Source organism: Panthera leo, chromosome D1 (assembly GCF_018350215.1).
Source record: "Panthera leo isolate Ple1 chromosome D1, P.leo_Ple1_pat1.1, whole genome shotgun sequence".
NCBI classification, from domain to species: domain Eukaryota; kingdom Metazoa; phylum Chordata; class Mammalia; order Carnivora; family Felidae; genus Panthera; species Panthera leo.
Window position 1 is genome coordinate 58529533 of NC_056688.1, and position 15892 is coordinate 58545424.

Below are 15892 nucleotides of genomic sequence, written 5' to 3' on the forward strand. Positions count from 1 at the left end.
AGCAGGCTCCAGGCTCCAAGCCGACAGCACAGAGCCTGATGTGGGGCTTGAACTCACGAACCACGAGATCATGACCTAAGCTGAAGTCGGACGTTTAACTGAAGGAGCCACCCAGGCGCCCCGATAATAATCATATTCTTATGTAGATTCTACTTTTCTTTCTCCTATTAGATATCTTGTTGGATTTGGTAAGCACCAGTCTTATAGATAATAAGTTTACAAAGTGTACACTGAGGGGTGCTTGGGTGGCTTAGTTGGTTGAGCATCTGACTTTTGATTTCATCTCAGGTCATGATCTCAGGGTAGTGGATCAAGCCCTGTGTCAGGCTATGTGTTGAGTGTAGAACCTGCTTAAGATTCTTTCTCTCTCTCTCTGCCCTTTGCTTCTCTCTCTCTTTCTCTTTCTCTCTCTCTCTCAAAAAAAACAAAAAAACAAAACCTTAAACCTTTAAAAAGCTTTAGTTTAAGGTGGAGACTTTTTATTCACTTAATTCTCTTAAAATAAGGTTTTTTAACTGTACTGAATTTAAAAGTATTTACTCCCAAATTCACATCCACCAGAACCTATGAATGTGACCTTATTTTGAAATAGGTTCTTTGCAAATGCAATCAAGTTAGTATGTGGTTATACTGGATTAGAGTAGGCCCTAATTCAAGGACTGTTGTTCTTTTTTATTATTTATGTATTTATTTAGTTTACTTACCAGCATGCCACCTTATTTTATTTATTTATTTTCTTTATTTTATATTTTTTAAAATTTACATCCAAATTAGCATATAGTGAAACAATGATTTCAGGAGTACATTCCTTAATGCCCCTTACCCATTTAGCCCTTCCCCCCTCCCACAACCCCTCCAGTAACTTTGTTCTCCATATTTATGAGTCTCTTCTGTTTTGTCCCCTTCCCTGTTTTTATATTATTTTTGTTTCCCTTCCCTTATGTTCATCTGTTTTGTCTCTTAAAGTCCTCATATGAGTGAAGTCATATGATATTTGTCTTTCTCTCACTGACTAATTTCACTTAACGTAATACCCTCCAGTTCCATCCACATAGTTGCCAATGGCAAGATTTCATTCTTTTTGATTGCCGAGTAATACTCCATTGTGTGTGTGTGTGTGTGTGTGTGTGTGTGTGTGTGTGTGTGTGTGTATATATATATGTGTGTGTGTGTGTGTGTGTGTGTGTGTGTGTGTGTGTGTATATATATATATATATATATACACCACATTTTCTTTATCCACTCATCCATTGATGGACATTTGGGCTCTTTCCATACTTTGGGTATTGTTGATAGTGCTGCTATAAACATGGGGGTGCATGTGTAATTTTGAAACAGCACACCTGTATCCCGTGGATAAATGCCTAGTAGTGCAATTGCTGGGTCGTAGGATAGTTCTATTTTTAGTGTTTTGAGGACCCTCCATACTGTTTTCCAGAGTGACTGCATTCCTAGCAGTGCAAAAGGGTTCCTCTTTCTCCTCATCCTCGCCAACATCTGTCGTTCCCTGAGTTGTTAATATTAGCCATTCTGACAGATGTGAGGTGGTATCTCATTGTGGTTTTGATTTGTATTTCCCAGATGATGAGCGATGTTGAGCATTTTTTCATGTGTTGGTTGGCCATCTGGATGTCTTCCTTGGAGAAGTGTCTATTCATGTCTTTTGCCCATTTCTTTACTGGATTATTTGTTTTTTTGGTGTTGAGTTTGACAAGTTCTTTATAGATTTTGTATACTAACCCTTTATCTGATATGTAAGGACTGTTGTTCTTTTTTTTTTTTTTAAATGTTTATTTATTTTTGAGAGAGAGACAGAGTGTGAGTGGGGGAGGAACAGAGAGAGAGAGGGAGACACAGAATCTGAAGCAGGCTCCAGGCTCCGAGCTGTCAGCACAGAGCCCGATGCAGGGCTCAAACTCACGAACCATGAGATCATGACCTGAGTTGAAGTCAGATACTTACCGACTGAGCCACCCAGGCGCCCCAGGACTGTTGTTCTTATAAGAAGAGAGAAACTTGTACAAAGAGAGAGGAGAATACCATGTGAAGATGGATGCAGAGATTGAAATGAAGAATCTACAAACCAAGAAATGCCAGGGATTGCTGGCACCCCCTGGAAGCTGGTAGAGAGGCATGGACTGAAGTCTCCTCAGAGCCTCAGAGATTCTACTTCAGTTCCTCCTCAAAGGCACCAACCCTGCTGACACCTTAATTTTGGAGTTCTAGCCACCAGAACTATGAAAGGATACATTTTTGTTGCTTTAAGCCACTCAGTTTGTAGTACTTTATTGTAGTAGCCTTGAGAAACTAGTAACCAAGTATAATTTTCTTTTCAGATATACAGTTAGGCCTGTTGATGTGGCTACATGTATAAATGTCACTGAAAAGATGAGTTTTTTTCTCCTAAATTATAATGATAGCAGTGAGTTTTTGGAACACTACACATATGCTGCACATCATTGTTTCATTTAAATTCTTACACCAACAAGGTATTGGCTATTATTTCAACAATTGAAACAGATACCAATGCTCAGAAAGGGTAACCCTTACAAAGTATGAATGTTGGTATTTGACTATAAAAAACCTGTGTTTTCCTTCCTCTATCACTTTCTCTCTTTGCACTTATAGAGGTCAGTTTCTCTTGGTGGCATTAGCTGGTATTTATAGATTTTCTTCTTTAACTTACAATTTATTTTGTATTATCTAGAAAAGTAAAAAATGGTGGCCCTTGAAATGTGCCAGCCTTTTCCAAAAGCTCTGAGTTTTATATGACTTTAGTGTTTGCTTGCATTTCTCATTTTCAGCCAGAGGCCAGAATCCAAAACCAAATTGTGTCATTCTATTCCTCTGGGATTGTTGAATAGCTAAAACCAGGAAGTACCAGAAATTTCTCATGGAAGTTCCAGGAACTTTAGCATTATGTCTAGAGAATCAGAATGATTAGAATATTCATTTTTATATTTTTAGTAGCTTTAAATAGACCACTCATAACAAATGGTCAGTGGACAATTTTTATTTAAGAGAGCCCAGAAGATGGAGTGATTGCTGATAAAGACTAGTGTAATTGGTAGGGTATCATCTATCTCTTTTATGATGACTGGTCATAGGTAAAATCAAACCTGTTTTCTGTCTTTAGTGGAAGGAGATGACAATTTAATTAGGCTGGTGAAAGATAAAATAAAAACTATTTGCAAATATGTAACAAAAATTGAGTTTTAAAAAATATGAATAAAGTGGTGTATATGGGTAGATAAGTTATTTGATAATACACATAGTTTAAGCTTTAGAACTATATAAAGAAGGACATACATTCTGGGTTATCATATAATCTGAAAGAAGAGAAGCAGTCTCTGCAAAATGAAGTATTTTTTCACTTCATTGAAAGGAAAAATACAACATTGGATACTTTGTTATGGAATTTAATTGCTGTGTTAAATTATGTTATTCTTAAAAGTGAAAAGGACATGGTTACTGTCTTTGATTAAGTCTTAGTCTCATGGAGAAATAGAAAGAAATAAAGCTAGCCCACCTGGTTTTGCCTAGGAGAATCATTATCCTAAATGTGTATCTAATGTTCCTCATTACAGTACTGCTTCATTATAAAAAAAAAAAAAATACTGGGGCGCCTGGGTGGCTCAGTCGATTATGCATCAGACTCTTGATTGCAGCTCAGGTCATGATCTCACAGTTTGTGAGATTAAGCCCCACGATGGGCTCTGCGCTCACGGTGTGGAACCTACTTGGGATTCTGTCTCTCCCTCTTTCTGCCTCTCCCCCCTCTCATTCTCATTCTCATTCTCATCCTCTCTCTCTCTCTCTCCTCAAAATAAATAAATAAACTTAAAAAAATAAAGACAGTGACAAGTATTGGCAAGGACATGGAAGAATTAGAACCTTCATACACTGCTGGTGGGACTGCAAATTATACAGCCCATATAGAAAACAGTTTGACCATTTCTTTAAAAAGTTAAAAATAATTCTGTCTCTTTCTCTGCCCCTCCCCTGCTTGCACTCTCTCTCTCTCTCTCTCTCTCTCTCTCTCTCTCTCAAAAATAAAACATTCAAAAAATTACAAAAAAATAGTTAAAAATGATAAACTTACCAAATAACCTGGCAATTCCAGTCCTAGGTATACACCCAAGAATATGAAAACATAGGTCCAATTAAAGACTACTATGTGAATATCTGTAGCAGCATTATACATAATAGCTCAAACTGGAAACATCAGACTCTTGATTTCAGCTCAGGTCATGATCTCATAGTTTTGTGAATTCGAGCCCTGCCATCTGGCTCAGTGCTGAGCTTGCTTGGAATTGCTTGAAATTGCTTGGAATGCTAGCATGGAGCTTGCTTGGAATTCTCCCTCCCTCTCTGCCCCTACCCCACTGGCACTCTCTCTGTCTCTCTTAAAATAAATAAACATTAAAAAAATTGTTAAAATAAAAAAAAATAGTGCCTCATAATGTTACCCACATGAGAGAAGCTTCTGCCTTTTAGATTATCTGTTCAGGTGAATTTAAATTGGCGATTTATATCTGAAAACTCTTGTGATCTTTCCCTTTAATATGTATGTTGTGCTGTTTGCAATGAGAAATCACATAGCTCTCTTGCTTGTTGAGTCTGAGAATCAGTTGTTCTGTAGTGGGAGTGCCTATCCCTTTGATATACTCCCTGCAACCTGCCAGAGTGAATTTTGGATTAGCAACATAGCCTATATTTTAAATCATCTGGTCCTAAACAGAACTTCCAAAGTGGATGAAAGTCCATCTAACCTTTTAAGGTGATACAGGGGGAAAATAATGAACAGAAATTTAATTTTATAAGCCAATATTACTCTAACTTAATCTCTTGCCCTTTCTAAATCTCTTAAGTTGACTAGTTTCGTGGCTTTTCTGAGAAAGGAGGAGGTGATCTAATGCTTTTATTTGAAAAGAGGGAACCATAATACTATCCAGGAAACATTCCATGATAGCACGCACACCTTACTTCTTTACCTATAAAGTTCTTGAATACAGGATTATATTTCCCTTTTGATTTATTTCTAGCACTTAGTACAATATCTAGCACATCATAAGTGCTTAAATAACATTTGATGCATGGAACAAAGAATGCTCTTTTCATGTCTACTGTGTTAGAAATTACAGTTCAGGGTAGGAATCAAAATGTTATTCTTAAGCTAAGATAGTGGTATTGCTAGAAGGAACTTAAAGCATGTCTTTTCACCAATAATTGAAAGCCACAAACAGCTCATGTAGTCATGTGGTATACATTACTCCTTTATATTCTCAGAAATGAATTTTTTAATAAAGTTTACACTTAAATAGTTTGCAAAAAGTTTATATACTTTTTGTAGTAGTATAAACCCTTCTATCCATTTCATGACATTTACCTTCCTCTAGTCTTAAAAACATATATATGTATCATTTAGCAGAATTATACTCTTAGTCTCTATACACTAATAAATGTAAACCAAGTATCAATGATTTAAGGAATATTTGTTTTTAATGAACTGTTACTAATGTTGTGACTTATTTTAATGAATGGTTATTCTAGTGATTTTTTTAGTGACTTAAAATTGAAACTTGAATTGTTGAATAATATGAGCCAAGTGGTTTCTTAAATCAGTTTTTCAGGGTAAATGCAGAGATAACTAAAACTTCATTCTTATCCTCAAAGGACTTACAGTCAAGTGGAATAGAAAATATGTAAATGAGATAGTATAGTATAAAACAGAATGAAGTAGATTCCAAACCACAATTACATACAGCAAGATTATAAGTAGGGAAATAATCCTTACTAGTAATGAATGATTACGGAAGACTTCTGTGGATAAGAGATTCAGTAACAATTACTGTTGGAATGAAATGTGCCAATTCTTTTTTTTTTTAAATATTTTTTCAATGTTTATTTATTTTTGAGAGACCGAGAGAGAGAGAGAGAGAGAGAGAGAGAGAGAGTAGGGAAGGGGCAGAGAGGGAGACACAGAATTCAAAGCAGGCTCCAGGCTCTGAGTTGTCAGCACAGAGCCCAATGCAGGGCTCGAACCCATGAACCATGAGATCATGACCTGGGCTGAAGTTGGACGCCCAACCGACTGAGCCACCTAGGCACCACGAAATGTGCCAATTCTTAAACACTGAGGCCCCTCTTGCCCTTGGCTCAGTTTTTAAACACTAAGGCCCATTTTCAAAATTTTTAGATTTTCGTGAGTTAGGAATCTTGAGTAGTTGCTAAAAATGGGTCTTTGGAGGATAGGAATTTTCTAAATGGAGTTTTAGCCTTATGGCTAAGAATATGGTTTAAGGGGTGCCTGGGTGGCTCGGTTGGTTAAGTGTCTGACTTCAGCTCAGGACATGATCTGTTGTCAACATAGAGCCTGCTTCGGATCCTCTGTCCCCACCTCTCTCTGCCTCTCTCCTACTTGTGCTCTTTCTGTCTCTCTCAAAATAAATAAACTTAAAAAAAAATACTTAAAGAATATGGTTTGAATCTCAACTCTGCCACATACTAGCTATATAACTTTGGGAAGTTTATTTAGCCACTCTGTGCTTCAGTTTACCAGTCTGTAAAATAGAATAATAATAATGGTAATAATGTAGGGTTGATATTTGTATTTGTTTTTTATTAGAGTATGCTTTCTCATGGATAAACCCTTCATAGCAGAATAAATGGATACTCTAAGACCAATAAGACTGTGCGTGTGTGTGTGTGTGTGTGTGTGTGTGTGTGTGTAGACTAAAAATCCGATTGTACAGTGAAATTAGAACTATCCTGAAAACAAGAGCAGGGGAAATGAGTGTTTTAGCACAGATTTTTAATCTACGTCCCAGGCTTCAGAGAGGGAGCAGCTGCTTCTTTGCTACCAAAGATGTTTTAGAGATCGTTGACTTTTAGGTTTGGAACAATTCTGGAATTCTGAGGATTGTAAAAGCCTGGATGCCAGTTCAGTTCTCTAAGTACCTTCTCTACTTTTTAAAATATTTTCTCCTACTCCTTAAAAATGATTAGTGAACAGTTGATGAGACCCCTACCCATTCTTCTATTTAATCCTCCATTATTCTTTGTGTGCTGTTAACTAGTTCTTTGTATTTCTGTGTTGGCAATTCAGATAATTTAATCTGTTCAAGTGAATAAAATTGGGAGCATTCCAAATTCTTTTTTTGGAGCCAAGTATATTGTACTCACTAAATTCTTCAACTGATGTCATGCTGAAAGGATGTCAAAATGTTAATATGCTTTATTTCATTCCCTTTTATTATGAATATTTTCAAACATAGAGCAAAGTTGAAAGAATATGACAGTTAACACATATACCACTTACATTCCACCATTAACATTTTAATATAATTGCTTTATCACATATCTATCCACTGATTGATCATCCTGCCATTCATGAATTCATTTCATTTTTGGTACACTTCAAAGTAAATTGCTGACATAAGGACATTTCCATCTAAATACCTCAGATATGCTTTGTTTTTGAAAGGCTCATTTTCTCCCCTTTTTCTTTCATTCAGAGTTGATGTTTTAATACTTTTTCTTTATTTATATGCTTTATTTAAATTTTGGACTAAATCCGCTATGGTTGATTTTGTTACTAAGCCTTCTGATTGTTAATGCTCAAAATTAGATTTGCTTTTCGAGGGGTTCGAACTTTAAAAAAAAAGATACTTCAAAGTCATCTTAGCCAATTTTCCTAAGTATTTTGGCTTATATAATTGTAGCATTCTCTTCTTACAGTTTGCAATACATTAGGATATAAGTGCTGATAAGAGTTTTAAAGACAAGTTCTTCCATACCATTAGACATTTAGAAGCATTTCTTGCTTTTAAACTATTTAGAGGACCTCAACTAGGTTATGAACTGTTTAAAGCCAAGAATGGTATATTATTATTCCTTGTGGCTCTTGATCGTCTTGAAAGGAAGAACTCAACATTTATTGATGTGTTGACTCTTTGATGCTATGCTCAAAATATTCTTGGCACTATTGTGCTAAAGTTCAGTTTCAAAACTAATCCTGATGTATAATTTTCAGTAACTTTCAAGAGACTTTGTATTCACTGTATATATGATGTATGTTATAATGGAATTCAAAAAATCATGATAGGAAGTTATTTGAGGTGTGTAATAGTGAGACATTGTTCTCAGAATAACAGGATATCCTTCCATTTTATAGACTTTGCATTTCCAGCCCATAAAAAATATATGTATATAATGACCTACTCTGGGGATAGGTTTTTATAAAAACAATTTTATTATTTTAAAATAATTGAACCATGGACATTGAATTAGGTAACCGTTAGAGATTTAACATGTCATTTTAAGATTAAATCCCGAGTGAAATCAAAAACATATCAAATGAACATGACCATTTCTGCTCTTTTCATTGTTTCTTCTTGAAATCTGTATAGGATATTTTTTTGATAGTGTTGAAATTACAGTAAGATAAAAATTACAGCAGGAGAAGGTCCTTTTTCTCTTGTTCCACATATGTGCACACATACACACACACACATGCATACATTCTCCTGTAGTTGGAACCCTCATTATGTGCCCGGCTTGAAGATTCTTTTGGGTCTTCCAGATTTAGTGCTTCTTCTCCTATATGGATCAGAGTGTGATTCTTTTAGATCAAAATTAGGCACACAAATTAGAATTTTAGGATACCAAGAGACAGAGACCATGTAGAGGGGTTTACATGACCTTCATTCCTTCTCAGTGATGATACTTGAATACTGTCTAATTTCAATTTTTCTAGCCCTCTGCAGTTAGGAATGTTTAACCATCTTAAGAGTCCTGAGCTCTAATGATGTCTTTGCTTATTGAATGATTGAGAGAGGAAAATAGAGAGGCCTTCTCAATGTTTTGTTCAGCCTTTCAGAACAAGAGTTGACGAACATTTTTGCAAAGAACCAGATGTAAATATTGTAGCCTTTGAGGATCATATGGTCTCTACCAAAATTACTCAACTTTGCTGTTGTAGAGTGAAAGTAGCCATAGACAGTTGGTAAACAAGTAGATGTAATTGTATTACAATCAAACTTTATGTAGAGAAACAGACTGCAGGCTATAATTTGCCAACCTGTGCATTATAGTTGTAATTCTTGAACTATCTGTTATGAGGAATTTTTTTTCCCTAATAATTTGTGGATGGACATTTCTGTAAAGTGCAGTAAAAATCACTGGAAGAATGAAATTGAAAAGGATGTAAGATACAAGCATAAATTTTTACAGTTAAATAGATAACAAATTACATTTTGATAATTAGAAGAGTCATATGTAAGTAAAAAGAAAAGAATCAGAAAAACTGTAAATGATGTTACTTGAAAGTATCTTCCAGCCTATTAATGTAAAGAATTACTATACAGTCATAACTTTTTTTGTCATTCCACAATACTAACTAAACAAGAAGTTGAGTGAAATTGCAACTCTTCATTTATTAAATGTCTATATGCACACTCTAAACAAGCACTGTATGCACCAGTAAAAATGTTAATGTGACAAATAAATTTGCTGCTTGCTGTTTATCTAATGTAGGTTGGGTTGACAATAGTTCTACTCACAAAAGATAATGTATATCTCAACTGTTCTTATGTTTTGTTTTAAAAATATCCAGTGTAGAGAAACCAGACTCAGAGAAGAATGTTGATGAGAACTGGAGAAGAGACTTAAAAGATATATCAGCAAACTCAGGATATACATTTCTTACTTTTCCCTAAGATGAAGCAAGTGATTTTTTTTTTACTTTCAGAATTCATTTTTCAATCTTTTCATTGTTAATCTGTTCCAACAATTTATCCTGTGGAGTTACAGTTAAATTTAAATTTTCTCTCAAAGAAATGGATTCTAGATTCATAGATTTCCTATATTTGGATTTTCTTTGATTTGGAAAAAGAAAATTTGTATGTGTGTAATGTATGTAGTGATAATCTTTCAACAAACATACAATATCTGATCATAACTATTTTACTGAAAATTATTGTTAAATTATGGAACATGTCATAAGTATCTGTTGAAACTCTGATTTTTTTTTGTAGTTTCAAGTTTTTTTTTTTTTTTTTTTTTTTTTAAAGAAGACATCATTTCTTTTTTTTTTTTTTTTTTTTTTAATTTTTTTTTCAACGTTTTTTATTTATTTTTGGGACAAAGAGAGACAGAGCATGAACAGGGGAGGGGCAGAGAGAGAGGGAGACACAGAATCGGAAACAGGCTCCAGGCTCCGAGCCATCAGCCCAGAGCCTGACGCGGGGCTCGAACTCACGGACCGCGAGATCGTGACCTGGCTGAAGTCGGACGCTTAACCGACTGCGCCACCCAGGCGCCCCTGTAGTTTCAAGTTTTTATTTAATTTCAGTTAGTTAACATATAGTGTAATATTAGTTTCAGGAGTAGAATTTACTGATTCATCACTTACATATAACCAATGCTCATCACAAGTGCCCTCCTTAATACCCATCACCTCTTTAACCCATCCCCCCACCACTTCCCCTCCAGCAGCCCTCAGTTTGTTCTCTATTCTTTTTTTTTTCTTCTCTATTCTTAAGTGTCTGTTTTATGGTTTGCCTCTTTTTTTTCCCTGCCCCACCCACTGTGTTCATCCCTTTTGTTTCTTAAATTCCACATGGGTGAAATCATATATTATTTGTCTTTCACCGATTGACTTATTTTGCTTAGCATAATACCCTCTAGCTCCATCCACATTGTTGCAAATGGCAAGATTTCTTTCTTTTTGATGGCTGAGTAATATTCCAGTGTGTGTGTGTGTGTGTGTGTGTGTGTGTGTGTGTGTGTGTTTGTACGTACATCTTCTTTATCCATTCATCAGTTGATGAATATTTGGACTCTTTCCATAATTTGGCTATGGTAGATAATGCTGATATAAATATCAGGGTGCATGTATCCCTTTGAATCAGTATTTTTGTATCCTTTGGATAAATACCTAGTAGTGCAATTGCTGGGTCATAGGGTAGTTCAATTTTTAACTTTTTGAGGAACCTCCATAGTGTTTTCCAGAGTGGCTGCACCAGTTTGCATTCCCACAAACAGTTTAAAGAAGGTTCCCCTTTCTCCACATCCTCACAAATGTGTGTTGTTTCCTGTGTTGTTAATTTTAGCTATTCTGACAGGTGTGAGGTGATCTCTCATTATAGTTTTGATTTGTATTTCTCTCATGATAAGTGATGTTGAGCTTCTTTTCATGTGTCTGTTAGCCATCTGTCTTCTTTGGGAAAATGTCTATTCTTTTTTTTTTTTTCAAATTTATTTATTTATTTAGAGAGAGACAGCATGAATGAGGAAGGAGCAGAGAGAGAGAGAGAATTTAAAGCAGGCTCTGCACTGTCAGTGCAGAGCCAGATGTAGGGTTCTGTCCCATGAACCGTGAGACCATGACTTGAACTGAAATCAAGAGGCATACATTTAACTCTGAGCCACACAGGAGCTCCCTTCCTATTTCTTAACTGGGTTATTTGTTTTGTGTGTGTTGAGTTTGGTAAGTTCTTAATAGATTTTGGATACTAACCCTTTATCAGATATGTCATTTGCAAATATCTTCTCCCATTATGAAGGTTGCATTTTAGTTTTGTTGGTTGCTTCCTTTGCTGTGTAGAAGCATTTTATCTTTTTTTAAATTTAATTTAATTTAATTTTGAGAGAGGAGACAGAGAAGGAGTGGGGGTAAGGCAGAGAGAGAGAGAGAGAGAGAGAGAGAGAGAATCCCAAGCAGGCCCCATGCACAGGGTGGAGCCTGATGCAGGACTGGATCCCACAACCCTGGGATCATGACCTCAGCTGAAATCAAGAGTCAGGCGCTTAATTGACTGAGCCATCCAGGCACCCCTTTTGTTGATTTGCATCCTGAAACTTTATTGAATTCATGTATCAGTTCTAGCAATTTTTGGTGGAGTATTTCAGGTTTTCTACGTGAAACTCTGGTCTTCCATGCTATTAACTTTTGCTTTGATCTTACTGCCATTGAGAAACTTTCATATGCCTTACATGGAAGTATGAAGATTATTAAAAATACCAAATATATAGGACAAATAAGTCTGGTTCTCCAGTTCACATCTTTATTTATAATGTTTAAATGTTTGTTTATTTTTGAGAGAGAGACAGAGCACAAGTGGGAGAGGGGCAGAGAGAGAGAAGGAGACACAGGATCTGAAGCAGGGTCCATGCTCCATCCAAGCTGTCAGCCCAGAGCCCGACGCGGGGCTTGAACCCATGAACTGAGAGATCATGACCTGAGCCGAAGTCAGACGCTTAACCGACTGAGCCATCCAGGGGCTCTTCCAATTCATATCTTTAATACACTGGGATCGGACTTTTTTTTTTTTTTAATATTGCAGAAACAATGAGAACTCATATCAGTGTTCATTTTTGACAGAACATTTTTCTCTTCAATAACCATGGAAACTTAGCATGTAGTAACAGTAGTATATGATCAGTTTCCATATTACTCAATAAGGAGAATACTTTCTATTATATTATTAGCCTTTAAATAATCCACAATTATTCTGTGTCACTAAGCATACTGTTTAGACAGGTGACTTTTTTTTTTTCTTAAATCATAGCAAGAGTTTCTTGATGAAGGAAGCAGTACATTGATTTACACTCTGGGTAAGTGTCCAGAATATTTCCCTGTCATTATAGTTGTACCATCAGAATATACTGTTATACAAAATTTAAACTCCAAATCACATTTGTTAACTATATAATCCTTTATTGATTTATACACTTAAGAGTTATATGTGACAGTGAAGCTGAAAAAAAAATCTTTCACAACACCATAATATTCAAATTATATAATCTTACTAAAGGAATTGCCATGTTATCTTTGCATTTGTTAAAAAACACTTTGCTAGGTTTTTGCTTCTTTGAATTATTTTTACATATCATTAGTCAGTTCTTGAATGTGTCAAACCATGTATGGTATCATTAGAAATTGGTTCTTTGTTGCAAATTTATTGAATATTTCCAAGCAAACATCTTTGATGGAGTTTTAACTTAATATCAATATATGTTTTTTTTTTCTTGTAGTTTTAATATCCTGAAGAGCCACTATATAAAAAGCCTAGAAAGCACTAAGTTTATATGTGAAAAAAGAAACATTTGCTTCTCTTGGCTTTGTAATTCAACGTGCATTTTCAAGTTTGTTTTTATTTTGAACTTCTTTGTATTTTCTTTTCTTTAAGTTTACTTATTTATTTTGAGAGAGAGCACGCATGCACACACACGTGAGAGCATGAACGGGGAAGAGGCAGAGAGAAAGGGAGAGAGAGGGAATCCCAAGCGGGTTCTGTGCACTCAGTGCAGAGTCCAGCGTGGAGCTTGAACCCATGAACTGTGAGGTCATGACCTGAGCCAAACAGAAGAGTCAGAATGCTCAACCAACGGAGTCAGTCATGCTCCCTATATTTTCTATATAAATGTCACTTAGGCTTTGATGGTTTTATTGTTTCACAGCCAGCACATCTCTACAAATAACACATTGATTGTGGTTTAGCACTTAACTGTCAGTTATACTTAAAAGTAAAATTAGCATGAACTCTTGGGTCTTCCTTGTTTTGAAATTCTATTATTTTATTTACTAGTCATGCCTCATTCAGAGAAGGTGTATCTTTCCTTGCCAAAGAAGGCCAAACTTTTTGCTATCTGTAAATCAGAGGCAAAAATATCTGTTCACTTCCTTAGTTTAGATAAAAATATTAAATTATAAATTACAGGCTTGATTAAAAATTTAAATGATTGTAAAATGACATTTATGGAAATAAATGCTTGTATTTTTTAAATAATTTTTTTTAATGTTTATTTTTGAGAGAGAGAGACTGAATGGGGAAAGGGCAGAGAGAGAGAGAGGAAGACACAGAATCTGAAACAGGCTCCAGGCTCTGAACTGTCAGCACAGAGCCAATGTAGGGCTCGAACTCGGGAACAGTGAGATCATGAGCTGAAGTCGGACACTTAACCGACTGAGCCACCCAGGCTCCCCAAAGTTTATATTTTCTTAGATTGTTTTATTTCTTGCAATATACTTGACAAACTAACCAATGCCAAATTGCTATAAATGTATCTAAATGCCTGCATTTAATTTCTGTACATTTCTTAATGTGGAACAGTAACATACAGTTGGAGGATGTTTATTCTGATCTAGAATTCTTCCCATATCTGTGTAGGGAGACATAATACCCCTCAAATACAAAGAGGCTTTAAGTAGGCAGTTTGCAAATGTTCCTGTTGTCTCCCTGTGTAGATGTGGAAAGGCTTGTTTAAAGACAGTGGTCACAGTTAATGTTGTCTTACTCACCTATACTGAAAAATCATTACGGTGGTGCCTGGGTTCCTATATCCATTTTTTGATTGTTACAGTGCTCACTAACAGGGACCTGTTCAAGAGCCTTATGTGTGGCTATCTCTCAATTTTTTTTGCACCTCAAATCTGTTTAAATGAGTGTGACCTATTCCATATATGTTTATAGCAAATTTCTTTCTGTGTATGATTTATAAATGTACACATATATGCATATGATATAGCAAAATGTAAAAAAAATGCCCTCCCCCCCCCCCCCCCCACCTACTTCTATGTATCATTGAATTGCTTTACTGACTTTTAATGGAGCCTCAGAGCTGAAAGTGGTGTAAAGGTCGTATGTTCCAACCTGCTTTACATTTCTCTCTTTTTAATATAGAGAAAGGGTTGGCAAACGGCAGCCATCTGGCTTGACACCTGTTTTTGTAGGTAAAGTTTTATTGGACCATAGTCATGCTCATTTGTTTACTTGTTGTCTATGGCTGCTTTCTTGCATAGTTGAGTAGTTGACATAGGGATCGTATAGCTGCGAAGCCAACAGTATTTACTCTGGCACTTTACAAAAAAACTTGCCAATGACTGATACAGAGGCCTTGCAGCCTCTTTCTGAATTTAGTGATAGTAATTTTCTATCTCTCAGAGCATTCATCTTCTAGTTAGAAAGTTCCTATTTGTATTGAACAAAAATATTCCCTTCCAAGTAACCTCTTTGGGTACATGATCGTTTTTGTTTGTTTTTAGGACTCTGATGACAATTTTTATGCTTTTTCTTTTTCTTTCTGTAGGTCTGTATCCCACTTCTAGCATTTTCAGCCCTAAAATTCTGTATTCAATTCACATTTGAAAGGCCTATGCAACTCTGTTTTAAACCTTTAACCTATCTTGTTTTTTTGTCATTATTCCCCATTGATACTCAGATCAGAACTGAATTTAACAATCCTGTGGGTGTAATTGTCTCAGAGTAGAGCAGACTTTTTCTTCTGTTTTTATTTTCATTTTTTTAAGGTTTACTGTATACTTTATATGTGCTGGTCCCTCAACTGTGTAATTATTACTATTAATATGGACTAAGATGCATTATCCTTTTAGGGAGCTCTATCATGTTAGTGGCTCTTATTGAGCTTAAACTAAAATCCACTAAGTCTTACATTTCTTGCCATTAATCAGATCTTCTCCATCCTATAATAAGCCATAGTTGGATTTTTACTCCTGTGAGATAACATTGCTTAGCGTTTTGCCCACTGTGCCAGTATATTGAGAAGTTTTTGCATCTTGATTCTTTTATTCCTGTGTTTACTTTTCCTCTTAGCTCTTTGTCATGTGAGAATTTGATATTAGTGAATTATTTGATCAGTAGTGATTACTTCTTTGTTCATTACTGAACAAGTGAAATTTTTCTGGGACTTTCTCTTAGAGTTTATAGTATATTGAATTATTGCTCAGAAATAATCCTTGTGGGGCAGCAGGGTGGCTCAGTCGATTTGTGTGTCCGACTCTTGGTTTCAGCTCAGGTCATGATCTCCTGGTTCATTGGATTGAGCCCTGTGTTGGGCTCTGCACTGTGAGTGCAGAGCGACTTGGGAT

At 35.7% G+C, this 15892-nt stretch overlaps 1 protein-coding gene across 4 annotated transcripts in view; it reads left to right on the forward strand.

Moving 5' to 3' along the window:
- Positions 1-15892, forward strand: part of FCHSD2 (FCH and double SH3 domains 2) — a 303773-nt gene that overhangs the window by 85755 nt on the left and 202126 nt on the right. The window contains exon 1 of one of the 4 annotated variants that reach the window (XM_042906963.1): positions 12215-12618. The exons of the other annotated variants lie outside the window; for them this stretch is intronic. The gene's annotated coding sequence lies outside the window, so the exon portion shown is untranslated. Of the gene's footprint in view, positions 1-12214; positions 12619-15892 lie in introns of those variants that run through there. 4 annotated transcript variants of the gene reach the window in all.